The 16,676-nt window shown below is 42.4% G+C and overlaps 1 pseudogene; it reads left to right on the top strand.

Annotated features, from left to right (window-relative positions):
* Positions 1–522: 522 nt before the first annotated feature.
* LOC101707436 (U2 small nuclear ribonucleoprotein A' pseudogene) lies at positions 523–1,569 on the top strand (annotated as a pseudogene).
* Positions 1,570–16,676: the final 15,107 nt, after the last annotated feature.

The raw sequence follows: 16,676 nt of genomic DNA on the forward strand, positions 1-16,676 counted from the left end.
ACTGCAATCCTACTGTGTCTGGCGGCAGGGTGGTCCCAGAAGCCTGTGCCGGGCGAGGGACCAGCCCGGTTCTCATGGTTCAGACCCGTCCTGGACCTTTCACGTGACCCTCGCCCCTCCTGGTGGAGCGAGGACGTCACAGCTTCTTCTTCCACCTCGAGGTTCTCTGATATATGAGAAATCTACACTCAGGTGTTTCCACCTTTTGCTTAACTTTTGGACACAAACGTGTGGAATTATAGGAGTCTTCCAGACCGTCACGTCAAAGCACCCAATAGCAGACAAGTCGGCGAAGGGTGCCAGGACATTAACATTGAACAAAAGTGGGAAGGAGGGCTCAATTGCTTCCGCCTGGCAGCGAGTTGCGCACGCGTGCGAGAGAGCAGCGATTGGTGCTGCCTGGTGGCGGGCTGCGGAGCACGCTGGGATGTCTCGCTGGCTGGAGGCAGCGGGCTGTGGCGGCTGTGGCGGCTGTGGCGGCTGTGGCGGCTGTGGCGGCTGTGGCGGCTGTGGCGGCTGTGGCGGCTGTGGCGGCTGTGGCGGCTGTGGCGGCAAACGGGAGCTCGCAGAATGGTGAGGCTGACGGCTGAGGTGATCGAGCAGGCGGCGCAGTACACCAATGCCGTGCGGGACCGCGAGCTGGACCTCTGAGGATATAAAATACCAGTCATTGAAAACCTCGGCGCTACCTTAGACCAGTTTGATACTATTGATTTTTCTGACAATGAGATCAGGAAACTGGATGGTTTTCCTTTGTTGAGATGACTGAAAACATTATTAGTGAACAACAGCAGAATATGCCATATAGGTGAGGGACTTGATCAGGCTCTCCCATGTCTCACAGAACTCATTCTCACCAACAACAGTCTTGTGGAGCTGGGTGATTTGGACCCTTTGGCATCTCTCAAATCACTAACTTACCTAAGCCTTCTAAGAAATCCCGTAACAAATAAGAAGCATTACAGACTGTGTGTGATTTATAAAGTTCCACAAGTCAGAGTACTGGATTTTCAGAAAGTAAAACTAAAAGAGCATCAGGAAGCAGAGAAAATGTTCAAAGGCAAATGGGGTGCACAGCTTGCAAAGGATATTGACAGGAGAAGCAAAACTTTTAATCCTGGTGCTGGGCTGCCAGCTGACAGAAAGATGGACCATTTCCAGGGGATGTAGAAGCAATTAAGAATGCTATAGCAAATGCATCCACTCTGGCTGGAGAGGCTGAAGGGCTTGCTGCAGTCTGGTCAGATACCTGGCAGAGAATGCAGATCAGTCCCACTGATGATGGTGAAGAGAAGATGGAAGAAGACACAGTCACAAATGGGTCCTGAGCAGTGAGGCAGATGGAATAGACTCTTGGGATAAGTCTTGGTTTTGGACACGGAATATTGGCCTTATTTGTGTTGGCAAAGTGGAATCTATCAGCATTGTTGAAATGCTTAAAACTGCTGCTGATAATTTTGTAATGAATTTTGAAATCTAAATGTCAGTTTTCTACAAATGTTAAAAATAAAAGCCACTCACTGTGCTGCCAAGTTGCAAAAAAAAAAAAAAAAAAAAAGGTAAGGAACCACGAGAAATCCAGCAGCTGCTAGACGATGCAAAGAAGAGTAATATAAGACTGATAGGAGTCCATGAAAAAACAGGAGAAAGTACAATTGACATAAAAAAAACTGTTCACAGAAGCAATAGTGGAAAACTTCCCAGACAGAAGGAGAGAATTGGACATACAGATAAGTGAGGCATATAGAACTCCAACTAGCCATGATAAGAAAAATCTATATCTAGACATATAATAGTCAAGATCCCCGAAACCCAACAGAAGAACAAAATCCTTCAAGCAGTTAGAGAAAAGAAACAAATCATCTACAAAGGAAAGACCATCAGAATCATGGCAGACTTCTCAACACAAACCCTCAACTCAAGGAGAGCCTGGAGTGAAGTATTTCAGGCCCTAAAAGAAAATAACTTCCAACCTAGATTGTTGTATCCCGCAAAATTATCTTTCAAAATTGATGGGGAAATTAGATACTTCCATGACAAAGAACACCTGAGAAATTTCATGAACACCAAACCAGCACTGCAAGCAATTCTAAACAATATCCTAGAAAAAACCAATGAAGGTCACAACTCCATGAGGCCCAACAGAGGGAAGCCATCAGGCAAGGTAAAAAACTAAAGGGAAAGGGGGAAAAATAAATAAAAGAGCCAACAAAAGTAAAACATCATGACAAGGATGAATCAATATCTATCAATTATAACCATCAGTGTCAGTGGCCTCAATTCACCAATCAAAAGAAATAGACTGGCAGAATGGATTAAGAAGCAAAATCCAACAATATGCTGTATACAAGAAACATGTCTAACTCAAAAGGGAATTCATAGACTGAAAGTAAAAGGATGGAAAACAGTTCTGCACATAAAAAGAACCCAGAAAAAAGCAGGGGTAGCAATCTTATTTGGAGACAAAGTAGATTTCAAACTAAAACTAATTAAGAGAGACAAAGATGGTCACTACATCCTTGTGAAGGGACCAATCCAAGAGGAAGAGATGACAATCCTAAATATATATGCACCAAATATGAATGCCCCCAAATATACAAAACAAATATTAATGGACATGAAAAACCAAATAAGCACTAACACAATTGTAGTGGGGGACCTCAATAGCCCACTATCACAAATAGATCATCTAGACAAATTCTAGAACTGAACCAAGTTATTGAACAAATGGACTTAATAGATGTTTACAGAATGTTCCACCCCACAATATCAGAATACACATTGTTTTTGGCTGCACATGGGTCATTCTCCAGAATAGACCACATGCTAGCTCATATTACATGTCTAAGTAGATGTAAAAGAATTGAAATTACTCCCTATATATTATCAGACCATAGTGCAATAAAATTGGAGATCAATAACATAAGAAACCACAAACCCCCCCCAAAGACATGGAAACTGAATAATACCCTCCTGAACAACCAATGGGTGACAGAAGAAATTAAAGAAGAGATTAGACAGTTTCTACAAGTAAATGATAATGCCAGTACAACATACAGGAATCTATGGGACATAATGAAAGCAGTTCTACATGGGAAATTCATAGCAGTGAATGCCCATATTAGGAAAACAGAGAGAACTCAGATAAATAACCTAATGCAAAACCTCAAGGTCCTAGAAAAAGAAGAGCATAACAAATCCAAAGCTCGTACAAGAGAGGAAATTATAAAGATCAGAGTAGAAATCAATCCAATGGAGACTAAGAGAACTATACAAAAAAATCAATGAATCAAAGGGTTGGTTTTTCAAAAGAATAAATAAAATGGATAAACCTTTAGCCAACCTTATGAAAAAAAGGAAAGAAAAGGCTCAAATCCATGCAATTAAGAATGAAAAAGATGAACTCACAACAAATCCAACAGAAATCCGGAGGATCATCAATACCTACTTTGAGAACCTGTACTCTAATAGAATGGAAAACAAAGAAGAAATGGACAGATTCCTAGATACATATGAATTGCCAAAGTGAAATGAAGAAGATATGGAAATTCTAAACACCCCCATTACAATGAGTGAAATTGAAAATGTAATAAAAAACTTACCAACAAAGAAAAGCCCAGGTCCTGATGGCTTCACTGATGAATTCTATAAGACATTTAAAGAAGAACTATTGCCATTACTCTTTAAACTCATCAAGGAAATTGAAAGGGAAGCAAGGCTTCCAAATTCATTCCTGGAAGCAAGTGTTACTTTGATTCTAAAACCAGAAAAGACCCAACCCAAAAAGAGAACTACAAGCCAATCTCCCTAATGAACATAGATGCAAAAATCCTCAACAAGATACTGGCAAACAGAATACAGAGGTTCATCAAGAAGATCATACACCCTGACCAAGTGGGATTTATCCCAGGTATGCAAGGATGGTTCAACATACATAAATCAATAAATGTAATACACTCTATTAACAGAGTCAAGGACAAAAACCGTATGATCATCTCAATAGATGCAGAGAAGGCATTTGACAAAATCCAACACCCATTCATGATAAAAACCCTACAGAAAATTGCAATTGAAGGTCTTTATCTCAACCTGATTAAGGTTATCTATGAAAAAACAACAGCCAACATCATACTAAATGGTCAAAACCTGAAAACTTTCAGTTAAAATGAGGAACAAGACAAGGATGCCATCACCACTCCTGTTCAATAAAGTTCTGGAAACATTAGCCACAGCAATTAGAAAAGAGAAAGAAAAAAAAGGAATAAAGATAGGAAAGGAAGAAGTTAAACTGTCATTATTTGCTGATGATATGATACTTTACATAGAAGACCCAAAAAACTCCACCAAAAGACTTCTAGACTTAATTGACAGATTCAGTAGAGTAGCTGGATATAAGGTCAACACTCAAAAAACAATCACCTTCTTGTACACAAATAACGGACTCACTGAGAGAGAAATTAGGGAAACAATTCCTTTCACAATAGCATCCAAAAAAAATGAAATATCTAGGAATCAATCCAACAAAGGAAGCAAAAGACCTCTACACTGAAAACTACAGCACTCTGAAAAAAGAGATCGAAGAGGATACAAGAAAATGGAAAGACATCCCTTGCTCCTGGATAGGAAGAACCAATATAGTGAAAATGGCCATACTTCCAAAACTACTATATAGATTCAATGCAATGCCAATTGAAATTCCAACAATATACCTCACAGAACTAGAAAAAACAATCCAAAAATTCATTTGGAACCAGAAGAGACCTAGAACAGCAAAAGCAATTCTAAGCAACAGAAACACGGCAGGGGGTATCACAATCCCCAACTTGAAACTACATCACAAAGCTACTGTGATAAAAACAAAACAAAACATGGTACTGGCAAAAGAACAGACCTGAGGATCAGTGGAATAGATTCGAAGATGCAGAAACAACTCCAGACATACTCAGCCACCTCATCTTTGACAAAGGAGCCAACCACCATCATCGGAGGAAAGATAGCCTATTTAATCAATGGTGCTGGTAAAACTGCATTTCAACCTTCCAAAGATTAAAACTAGACCCTATCACCTATCACCTATCACCATGCACTAAACTAAGATTGAGGTAGATTAAAGATCTAAATATTAAGACAGAAACACTAAACTTGCTGGAAGGTAAGTTAGGTAGAACTCTTGAAGACATTGGCATAGGAACAGACTTTATGAACATAACCTCAGTAGCACGAGAACTAGCACAAAGCATCAATGACTGATCTCATCTTATTAAAAAGCTTCTTCACTGCAAAAGAAACCACCAACAGAGCTAACAGACAGCCTACTATGTGGGAAAAACTTTTTAGCAGCTGTACCTCAGACAAAGAACTATTATCTAGAATATATAAAGAACTGAAAAAAATCAGACCCCCTCAAATTTAAAGATCCAATTCAAAAATGGGCATCTGAAATGAACAGACATTTCTCAGACAAAGAAGTAAAAGCAGCAAATAAATATATGAGAAAGTGTTCAACATCATAGGTCATTCAAGAGATGCAGATGAAAACAACACTGAGATTCCATCTCACCCCAGAAAGAATGGCTGCTATCAAGAAATCAACCAGTGACAAATGCTGGTGGGAGTGTGAGGAGAAAGGAACCCTTCTCCATTGTTGGTGGGAGTGCAGACGGGTGCAACCACTGTGGAAATCAGTATGGAGATACCTCAAGGAACTAGGTCTAGAGGTCCCATTTCACCCAGCTATTCCCCTGCTGGGTATCTTCTCAAAAGAATTAAAAGAATCATACCACAGTGATATATGTGCACCCATGTTTATAGCAGCACAGTTTGTAATAGCTAAAGCTTGGAAACAGCCCAAGTGCCCATCAACTGGAAACTGGATAAAGAAGATGTGTTTTTTTTTTTTTTTTAATAAAATGGAGTACTACTCAGCTGTAAAGAACAAGAAACTAGAGTCATTTATAGCTAAATGGATGTATATCAAGGCCATACTCTTAACTGAAATAAATAGGACACAAATGTGTAAATATTGAATAGTTTCTCTAGTGTGAGAAACTGAAAGTGTAAATAAGGGTTAAAATTAAAATTAAAATTAAAATGAATAATTGATAATTTGAAATAGGAAAAAAGGTCCAAAGAGGTAGGGGTGAAGGGAGGGTAAGGGGAAAGGAAAGAAGGGAAAGGAAAAATTATGAGAAAAGAAAAAAAATTGGAAATGATGTCTATGTAAATAGGGAAGGGTGGAGGGGGTGAGGGGTGCACAGGGAATGTGGAAAAAATAAGAATCAAGATACATCATGTGCAGGTACAAATACCCAATGATAAATGTAAAAGTATTGCATACGTAAAATGTACCAATAAAAGAATTTAAGAATAAAAAAAAAGGCCTAGTTGGTCACTCATGTGTCTCTTTTTAAACTAAACTATTTAACTATTTAAAGTATTAAAACTAAACTGCAAGTGTGTTTTTACTTAACCAGCCTAGGGCTTGCCTGGGCTCTTTCATTCACCCACTTGGGAACTTGGGACAATTAACCTGACAGCATTCAACTTCAGCTTCTTAATCTAAAAGCTGGATGTGGTGGCACATGCTTGCAATCCCAGCGCTCTGGGAGGCTGAGGCAGGAGTATTATAAGTTTGAGCCTAGCCTGAGAAACTTAGTGATTTAGAGAGCCCCTGTTTAAAAATAAAAACTAAAAAAAGCAGGAGATATTGTTCAGTGTGGAGTCACTGGTTTTAATCCCCAGTAAAACATGCACACTTACACACATACACACACACACACACACACACATGTGCACACACAGAGTAGAACAAAAACAGTTCACTTGATTTATGATTATAACCCAGTCCAATTCTGTTCTTATGAAGTATCCTAATTCAGGGAAGGATGAACTCAGACCAAGGGTCCAACAGTATCCTCCAAAGCACAGCATGGTTTCAATACTTGTTTCATTCTAAAAATCACTTGCTTTTTGTATCCTACTCACCAGTATAGCTGTGTTTCTTTTTTTCTTTTTCTTTGCATATTTTAAATGACTCACTAGTGATCAAGACCTGGATGAAAAGTGAGAAGACCCAGGCACTTGCCTTGGGATCCAAGAAACCTCAATGTCCAAGATAAATAATAAATTTGAATGCAATATTTAAAAATCTTAAACTGGCAAACTGGCCATTCCTTATAGTAAATCAAGTTTTATTGGAACCAGTACCAGGATTAGGGATGACGTGAGTGAGGCAGAGGTGGGCAAATGGAGGATGGGATACTTCTTTATTTAAAACTTTGATATTTTGTTCATTATAGATTTAGGGGCATAAATTTGAAGTTTTAAAAAAACTACTGCATTAAAACACAATTTAGCTGGCCACACTGGTACATTCATATGATCCCAGCTACTGAGGAGTCCTTGGCAAGAGGATCACAAGTTCATTGCCCGCCTGGGCAACTGATTGAGACTGTCTCAAAAAATGAAAAGGCCTAAGGGTGTAGCTCAGTTGTAGAGCACCCCTGGGCTCGATCCCCAGTGCAGAAAAAAATGAAACAAATAAAAAAAACAATATATCCTCATTACTGAGTTTTTTGGTACTCCTTAAATTTTGCTGTGAGGTGATAACTTCATTTCTTTCCCCTTAGTGAACTTGACCTTTTTTACTCTCCTCCCTTGAAGCTTGGGAGACAACAGACCCTCCAGGAAGATAATCATGTTATTACTCTGGCCCTCAGAAAATGGAGAACACAGAGTTTTTTTCTGTGTGCTCACAAGCGACTGTGTGCCTTCACAGGGAATCCCGGATGAGTGAGATTCCTGACACATGGCCAGGTGCACACGGGCTCTCTGGAAACGCTGTGCCCCAAAGGCACTGCGCTGTGTTGGTCTCCCACAGTCACAACTTGCCTTGTAGTCTTTGGAAAATCCCTTTGCCAGCTGGTTCGCCCTTTCTCCATCAGCAAAATAAGGGAACAAACACGGATGACCTCTGCCTTTTCTCTAGTCTTTGTGTTTCAAGGTTTCCTGGCACTCATGTGTGGGTGTTGAGTGGAGAATATAGCAGGTGCTTCCCTTGTTGGGCCTTGCTGGGAGTCAGGGCAGAAAAAAGGCGAGCAGGAAAAATCGCTTGTGTTGAAAATAGTGTAGAAGCGCTGCTCCCTGGTGTGCAGGGGGGAGGAGATGCTTGTTGGTCTCTGAACTCTCCAGAGCACAGAAGGTGCATGTCAGGGGTAGTGAAGAGCCATAGGGAGAACCTGAGCCTTTCTGGCTGCTGAGCAGGGTCCTGTGCATGGACTGATGCCCAGTGATGAGAAGCAGAAGGTGCTGAGATGAGAGGCCAGGCAGTGGCTGAAAACTCAGCAGAGACGCCCCTGAAGACTAGTCCCGGGGGTTTCTTAGAAAAGGTGGACCATGACAGAGGCACCATGAGCATTGCAAACCCAAAGAGGGACCTGAGCTCTCGGTACTTCAAATGCGGGGTTGGAGGGAAAGTTCATTAAATGGATTATTGGTGCCAGTTTGGAGAGAGTTAAGGGAAGAACAGTGAGGGAGAATGAAACACTTTGGGGACAGCAACATGGGACCCTTGCCACCCTGAGCCCAGACCAGCAAGGGAAGGAAAGGTTGCCAGAACTTAGAGCAGCTAGCCTTGTCAGAGAGGGCTGGTGATAGGAGCTGCTGCTTTGAAAACTCAGCTAGCCATGAGCACCCTGCAGTGTGCAAGGTGAGTCCTATAGAATGGCCTTGTTCTCCTTCTACCTTCTGACCTCTTGGCATTGTCCCCATGGGGAGGACTCATGGTGTAGTTCTAGGGAAAGGGCTTTTCTTGTCCTGGGCCCATAGCAGCCTGGAGGGGCAGCTCTGGAGAGGCAGTTAAGAAGGATCCTGACACCAGGTGGGACAGGCAGTGACAGAGATGGCGGCTTTGATGGTTAAAGACAAAGGGAAGTGAGCCTGCATTCACTGAGCTTCCAACGCACAGACTCATGTACTTGTCAGACTGGTCAAGTGGCATTTTGCAAGAGAGGAAACAGGCTAGAGAGATTGACTGCTGGGCTCTGCAGTCAGTAATTTTGGCTAGGTGTAGAGTCTGTGGCTGTTTCCAGTGGGAAGAAGGGCTTGGACCTTCTCCAGGACCTGCAGGGTGGCTCCACCTTATACTTCAATCTTGAGTCTCCAGTGTTAGAAGAAGCTGCTCCTTGATGGCTCCTGATGAGGGACAGGGCTCCGGTTAGGGTGGGAAGATGGAGAGTCTCCCACACAATGAGATGAGCACGTGTGTGGGTCCTGCCAGCTGCAGACAGGCATTGTCAGCTTTGTCCTGAGCCTGGCCACCTCGTGATGGGACTTGGGATCTCTGGTGAGGGAGGCTGCACTAACTGAGGGCTGGGTAGACCAGCAGTCCCAGACTTAAGCCAAGCCCATCTGAATGCCAAAGAGGCACCAGGTCTGGTTAGTGGGGGCTTCACAGGTAGATGGAATCATCCCAAGGATGCCTTCTCCTCTGGCTTTTTCCTTCTTAAAATAGCCACCTTTGATCAGGCTCTTGTTAGGTTTCATGCTTTGTATTACTTTCTACAAGTCCTGGAACATTGCCGCCAGGAAGTTCAGCTATGCCTCTTATAGACCTGTGCCCTGGGTAAAGTTTCTATAAGAGTTGGTTCCCCATCTATCAGATCCCCTCAGAAGGCTGCTTTGAGGAAGAATGAGCTGGTCAGCAGTAGCCTGCAGCTTGTGCATGGCCCAGAGAAGCCCTGGCAAAGAAAATTGAGACATTACCATCATCTTTGCTGATTATTATCATCATGCAATCTTCTGCCCTTTTTCTACTCCTCTCTTCTTCTCTCCTTCTTAGCCCTAAGCCTGCATCTTTGCCTTAGTGGGTCCCCAATCACAAAAGTGTTGAGAAGACTAACCAAAGGGGTACACCATGATTCTCTTCTTTCTGAACCCCCAGGATGGCACAGAATGAGATTCCAAGAGAAGGATGGAGAAATGTGTCTGTGCTTTCATTTGTAACACAGTGTGTGGCCTCTCTACTTCTTTCCTTCCTCCCTCCCTCCCTCCCCCTGTTCCTCCCTCCCTCCCTTCCTTCCTTCCTTCCTTCCTTCTTCCCTTCTTTTCTCCTTCCCTTCTTTCCTTTCCTCTTTCTCTCCCTCTCCTCTCACATTCTCTTCTTCCTTCTTCAACAGCCTGGATAAATAGCAACACAACATCGAAAATGCTATGGACCCCTGGTCCCTCCTCAGTGGCCCACTGTACTTTTCTCTAGTTGTGCAGATGTGCAGCTCACACCTCAGGCACAGGGTGTGATGATGTCTTCCAGCCCATTTGCTGAAGCCCTGAATCCCAGTCTCCTGCCCACCCCAGTCACCTGTTACAAGCTGGGAGTTAAGGTCTCCTCCTTCTGCACTTCTGTTTGGTCTTTCCAAATGGTCCCTCCCCTTCTCCCCCCTTTTCACTATTGCATGTCCTTAAGCTGTCTGGAGGCTTCAGTCTGAGGCTGAGTAGGTACGACTTTGTCCCATCATTGGGGCTTGCTTTGAAAAGTTTCAAATAAAGGCTGCAGGGGCCTGAGATGAGGGGAACAAGCATGTGGATAAACACAGCAAGTGAAGCAGGCAGGGCCTGGAGGACAAAGAAAGAACACAGAGAGCCCCCACAGAAGGCAATGGAGGCTTCATGGGTCATCTGAATTGGCTCAGGACTGGGGTGCAGGAGAAGCCAGAAGACCTGTGTGTCTGGCTGCCCTTGGTGAGTGTGTGCTCAGTCTGGAAAGGGAAGGCCCGGAGCAATTGGGCACTCGGCAGTGAGTAATAAAGCTCTCAATCCTGTGGCGCAGACATTTTTATTAGCTGTTGCATGTACAGATGTAGCAATTTTTAGAACAGAACAGTGACATATACCCTGGGGCTGCTGCAGCTCCTGCAGTCTTGATTCTGTATCTCAAGCTCTGAGTGGAAGGAAGGAATCCTTCCCCATCTTCTCATGCTGGGCACTGAGCCACAGGAGCAAACATCTGGTCTCCAATGGTGTCTTGATCACTAGACTCACCTGGGGGATGTGGTAGAACACCCCAGCCCTATGTTTCTTCTCTAGTGAATCTGGAAGGGCACCCAGATATTCTTATTTCTAGCAAGTACTCAGGCAATACTGAGGCTGTTCCTCCAGGGACTACACTTGGAGAACTGCTGCCTTTGAGATTCCCCACCCATCCTGACTGCCTGTAAGAATCACCTGCAAAGTCTTTAAAGCACAGCGAAGCCTGAACCTCACCACAGTCCAGCTGCTGTGTGGAGCCAGGCAAGGGCCCCATTCCAGCTCCCCAGGTGATTTGTGGTATCAATCCACAGACATCTCAACTCAGGGTCCCCACTCTTCAAAGAACCTTGTGATCATTATCTTGATGGCAAGGTTGAGAATCACTATTTTTGACCACAGTAGGAGGCAAAAATTCAATGCATACACCTACAAATCAGATACCACTCTTCTGATTCTTTTGTTTGTTCATTGAATCAGCCAACAAATATTTATTAAACAGGGAAAGTGTGCCAGGAATTGGGCTGGGCCCTGGAAATAGAAGAAAAAAATGGTAAGAGATATCCACTGGGGGAAGTTGGGGACCTTTGTTTTACAGGAGATAAAGTTTAGATTATCATATGATGTGAGTTCATCCACCTTCAATTTCTTTGGCTGCTCCATAATGTCTGAGGGATCTTCTGAATCTGATTAAATGGAACAAATGGCAGTAGTCTGTAGATAGGTAATTGATAGCCTATGAAAGCTGCCCAGGTTAATAATGATCCTTCGAGAAGCTCACCCCTCTCTCCCATAGGTTTATGAGACTTGTAAAGAAGTGATGACCATGTAGCTTCTGTGTTAAGGGCTTGGTTTTCCAGAAAGAAGAAAGGTCATCTGGGATTTGTCACACATGAGAACACAGCCAGGTCATATTAATGTTGTTGTTTTTTTTTTTTTTTTTACTTTTTATAGAGGATATAGCATACTGACTTTATCAACACAAGGTCAAAATAACTAGATAAAATACAAGGTAAAACTTTGAGAGTTTTCACGTATGTAACTGAGATATATAAATTTTGAAACTGCAAGGCCTGGATATTATAGTATTTGTGGTTGTTTAGTATAATAACTTCAGGAAAGAAGATGGTTCTGGAATTCAAGCTTAGTAAAACAGCTGCAATTCACTCAGTATGTGCAGCTAGCCTAAGTTATAGGTGGCTCAGGTGGTAGGATGCCTCCTCTGTAGGGCATCTTGGAGGACTGTGTATGGCTGAAACATGAGGCACTATTTCCAGTGAAAAATATAGCTGTTTTGATTCATGTTAGTGCCACTCTCCCTACCCCAGCACACTGATTGATGTTGGGGACTGTCCCTGAGAAGTCAGTCAAATTGATACAAATTTGCTTTCTTGAGACATTTACTAGTCAGCTTTCCTGTTGCTAAGACACCATACCTGACACTAACAGTTTAAGGGAGGATGTGTTTAATTGGCTCAGGGTCTCAGAGGTTTCAGTCCATGGTCAGCCAGCTCCAAGGCAGAAACAACACGGTGGTGGAAAGGCATGGAGGAGCAAGGATATTTAGTTCATGGCAACTGGGAAGAAGAGCAGGAGAACAGTACCAGAGAAAAGGAGGTGAAGGACAAGACATAGACCTCAAGACCATAACTCCATCATGCACCCAGACATACCCAGAAATGTGCTCCACCAATCAGGTGGATCCCAAGTCCAATGACACTGACACTGTACCCTAACTGACACAAGATGAAACCTTGGCAAATGAAAAAGACAGAAACCAGAGCCAGATGAGGTAAGGTGGGCCTGGGATGGGGGAGTGGGGAAGATTCTATCAAGGGATATGGATGTATGTGCATGGCTTCAGGTTCTCTCAGATAGGGGAGAGATTCATCTATGTGTCACTTGGCATATGGTTCCAGTAGATCAGTTACTTGAAACAAACATGTTCATTTTCAGAGTTTCCTTAGGTGTAGATTTCTCTACCCACTCAGCACCATGAATATAGCCTAATTACAAGCAAATTCTAAAAATGTATGATTATGTGGTAGCTGATTTACAGTACTCTCCTTTACACCATCCCCTGTCTGTGGCCGGAGAATAAAAGGTTCAAGATTTTGTCCCTTTGCCTGATGGGTGGAGGTGGGATTTCTGTTAAATGAATGAAGCTTTCCAGAGGTTTTCCTTAGGACCCTCCCCAAAGCAGAGAGCATTCTTAGCTGGAAGGAGAAGCTGGTGTCCCTTCATCTCCTAATGTTTCTAAGCAGAAATAATTAACATAGTTAATTAGCAGAATTAATTAACCATGACAAACATCATCCAAAGTGTTTAGGTGTATGTGTATGTCTGTATGCTTACAAATTTGAGAGACCCAAGTATTTGGAGGCCTGGTCTCCAGTCTTGGTTTTGCATTGTTTTGCTGTGTAATTTTGGGCAATTCTCCCTTCCTCCCTGAGTTTCTATTAGCATAGAAGGAAAGAGAAGAAACTCGATACTTTACTTGTGAGTCACTTGTTTTGAAGATGGGAATCAGAGTTAGAAGTCCTAGGACTTGTCTGGCACCCCCAGTATACATGGTATTAACATTATCTGTGGAGACAAAAAGTCCTAGGTTCAAATCCTTCCTCTACCTTTTAATTATTAAAGCACTTGTTGTAGTTTTTCTCTAAGTTTAATTTCTTAACTATAAAATGGAAAAGATGGTAATGCCTATGTAACAGTATTATTGTAGTGACAAAATGAGTACAACTATTTCTAGCAATCTAGCCTGCCAACCCTTTGAGGGCTGGATGGATACCCTCTCCCATTTTTCATCATTACTCCTCAGATCTCCTGGTAATGGGTGGCATGCAATGGCCTCTTGTTAATAATTTAATAAATACAGAGCTGCCCCAGAGAAGAGGAGGTGAACCTTCCAGGATGCTGTACCACTGCCCCCAGTGCCCAGGAGCAGAGCTGTCACCAGCAAAAGGAAGTGAACCTTCCAGGCCACCATACCACTGTCCCCAGCATCTATGAGCAGAGATGCCCCCAGCACAAAGGAGGTGAACTTTCCAGGCCCCCATAACACCATCCCCAGTGCCCAGGAGGTGAGCCTTGTAGGTGCCAGCAGCATGCCCCCCACCATTGAAATGAGAAGACACTTAGACAAGTCTCAAAACCCAGACTCCCAGATCACTTAAAGCAACCCCAAAGGGAAACAAGATCGAACAATCTGATACTCAACCATGTGGACTCTCTGAACTGACAACAAAAGAGGATCTGGAAAAAATGAAATAGAAATAATTTCTCAGATAACAGCAGAGATTTTGTCCATAGTGCAAGACATGATTAATAAATCTAGAGAGGACACAGATAATAAAATAGAGGAACTGAGCAACATGATGGAATCCCAACCCAGGAAACAAATGGAATCCATGAAACAGATACAAACAGATTTCCAGGAGATAAAAGATTCCATTGAAAGTTTATGCAGCAGAATGAACCAATGTGAAGACAGAATTTCAGATATAGAATATAAGATTGTAATTAGTGACCAGGAAAAGAAAAATTTCTTTAAAATATTAAGGGACCATGAGAAATGAATCCAGCAGCTGCTAGACCATGCAAAGAATAACATAAAATGGATTGGAGTCAATGAAGAAACAGAAGAGAGTGGAGATGACATAAAAAAACTGTTCAGTGATGGCAGAAAACTTCCCAAGCAGGGGAAAAGAACTTGACATACAGATAAGTGAGGCATATAGGACTCCAAATAGCCTTGATCAAAAAAAACTACACATAGTCATATAATCATTAAGATTCCAGAAACCCAACAGAAGAACAAAGCTCTACAAGCAGTCAGAGAAAAGAAACAAATCACATACAAAGGAAAGCATCAGAATCACAGAAGACTTCTCAACACAAACCCTAAAGCCAAGAACAGCTGGGAGTGATGTATTCCAAGCCCTAAAGAAAAACAGCCTCCAACCCAGATTGATGTACCCTGCAAAACTATCTTTCAAAATTGATGGAGAAATAAGATACTTTCTTGACAAAGAGTACCTTAGGAAATTCATGAATACCAAACCAGCACTCCAAACAATTTTAGACAATATCCTAGGAAAAGAAAGAGTATCATGACCCCAGGAAGCACAGCAGAATGTATCCATCAGGCACAACAAGAAATTAAATGTGAAGGGGGAGAATCCAACAAAAAGAAAAAGTCATGACAATGTAAGTCAATATGTATCAGTTATAACCATCAATGTTAATGGTTTCAATTCACCAACCAAAAGAAATAGACTGGCAGAATGGGTTAAGAAGCAAGATCCAACAATATGCTGCATACAAGAAACACACTTAGGTTTGTGTATTATTACTTGAAAGTGATTCCACTCTGCTAGCTGCTACACTGCTGGCTTCTTTCTGGGAAGGATGAGTGTTACCTGCCCAACTGAGCCACTTAACAGGCCACTTTTCTGCAGTTGCAGTGCATCAATAGGCCAGCGTTCACACCTGGCAAGAAACTAATTTTCTTATTCACTGCAGATTGATCTCATTAAGGACTGTAGTGTACGTAGCATTTCAAGAGGAAAGAACTCCTGAGAACCTGGAAGGAAGCTCTCCGCTGCCATGCCAAGCTCCTAGGGCAGAGAAGGTGAGCCAGTCCCAACACCGAGAAGGAAGCTCCCCTGCTGCCATCCCAGGCTCCTAGGGCAGAGAAGCTGAGCCAGTCCCAGCACCCAGAAGGAAGCTTCCCCACCACCATCCCAAGCTCCTAGGGCAGAGAAGGTGAGCTGCGTGGGCACCAGAAGCACCCCCCCATGGAAATGAGAAGACATGTAAACAAGCCTCAAAAACACACTTCTGGATCACCTACAGCAACCCCAAAGGGAAACGAGATGGAACAATCTGATACTTAACCACCTGGACTCTCTGAACTGGCAACAAAAGAGGACCTGAGAAAAATGAAATCAGAAATAATTACTCAGATAACAGCAAAGATTTTGCTCATGGTGCAAGACATGATTAATAAATCTAGAGGACACAGTTAAAAAAAATAGAGGATCTGAGGAACATGATGGCATCCCAACATAGGAAACAAATGGAATCCATAAAACAGATGCAAACAGATTTCTAGGAGATTAAAAACTCCATCAAAAGTCTGCACAGCAGAATGAACCAGTGTGAGGATAGAATTTCAAACATAGAAGAAAAGATTGCAATTAGTGACCAGGAAAAGAAAAATTCCTTAAAATTGTAAAGGAACATGAGAAATCAATCCAGCAGCTGTTAGGTGTTGCAAAAAAGAATAACATAAGACAGATTGGAGTCAATGAAGAAAGAGGAGAGAGTGCAGATGACATAAAAAAACTCTTCACAGAAGTGATGGCAGAAAACTTCCCAAGGAGGGGAAAAGAGCTTGACATACAGATAAGTGAGACATATAGGACTCCAAATAGCCTTGATTAAAAAAATCTACACATAAGCATATAATAGTTAGGATTCCAGAAATCCAACAGAAGAATAAAATTCTACAAGCAGTCAGAGAAAAGCAACAAATCACATACAAAGGAAAGGCCATCAGAATCACAGCAGACTTCTCAACACAAATCCTCAAGGCAAGAAGAGCTTGGAGTGATGGATTTCAAGCCCTAAATGAAAACAGCCTCCAA

This window comes from Heterocephalus glaber, unplaced genomic scaffold (genome assembly GCF_053883595.1).
Source record: "Heterocephalus glaber isolate CG9 unplaced genomic scaffold, H.glaber_assembly_v1.0 deba00000071, whole genome shotgun sequence".
Taxonomy (NCBI): domain Eukaryota; kingdom Metazoa; phylum Chordata; class Mammalia; order Rodentia; family Bathyergidae; genus Heterocephalus; species Heterocephalus glaber.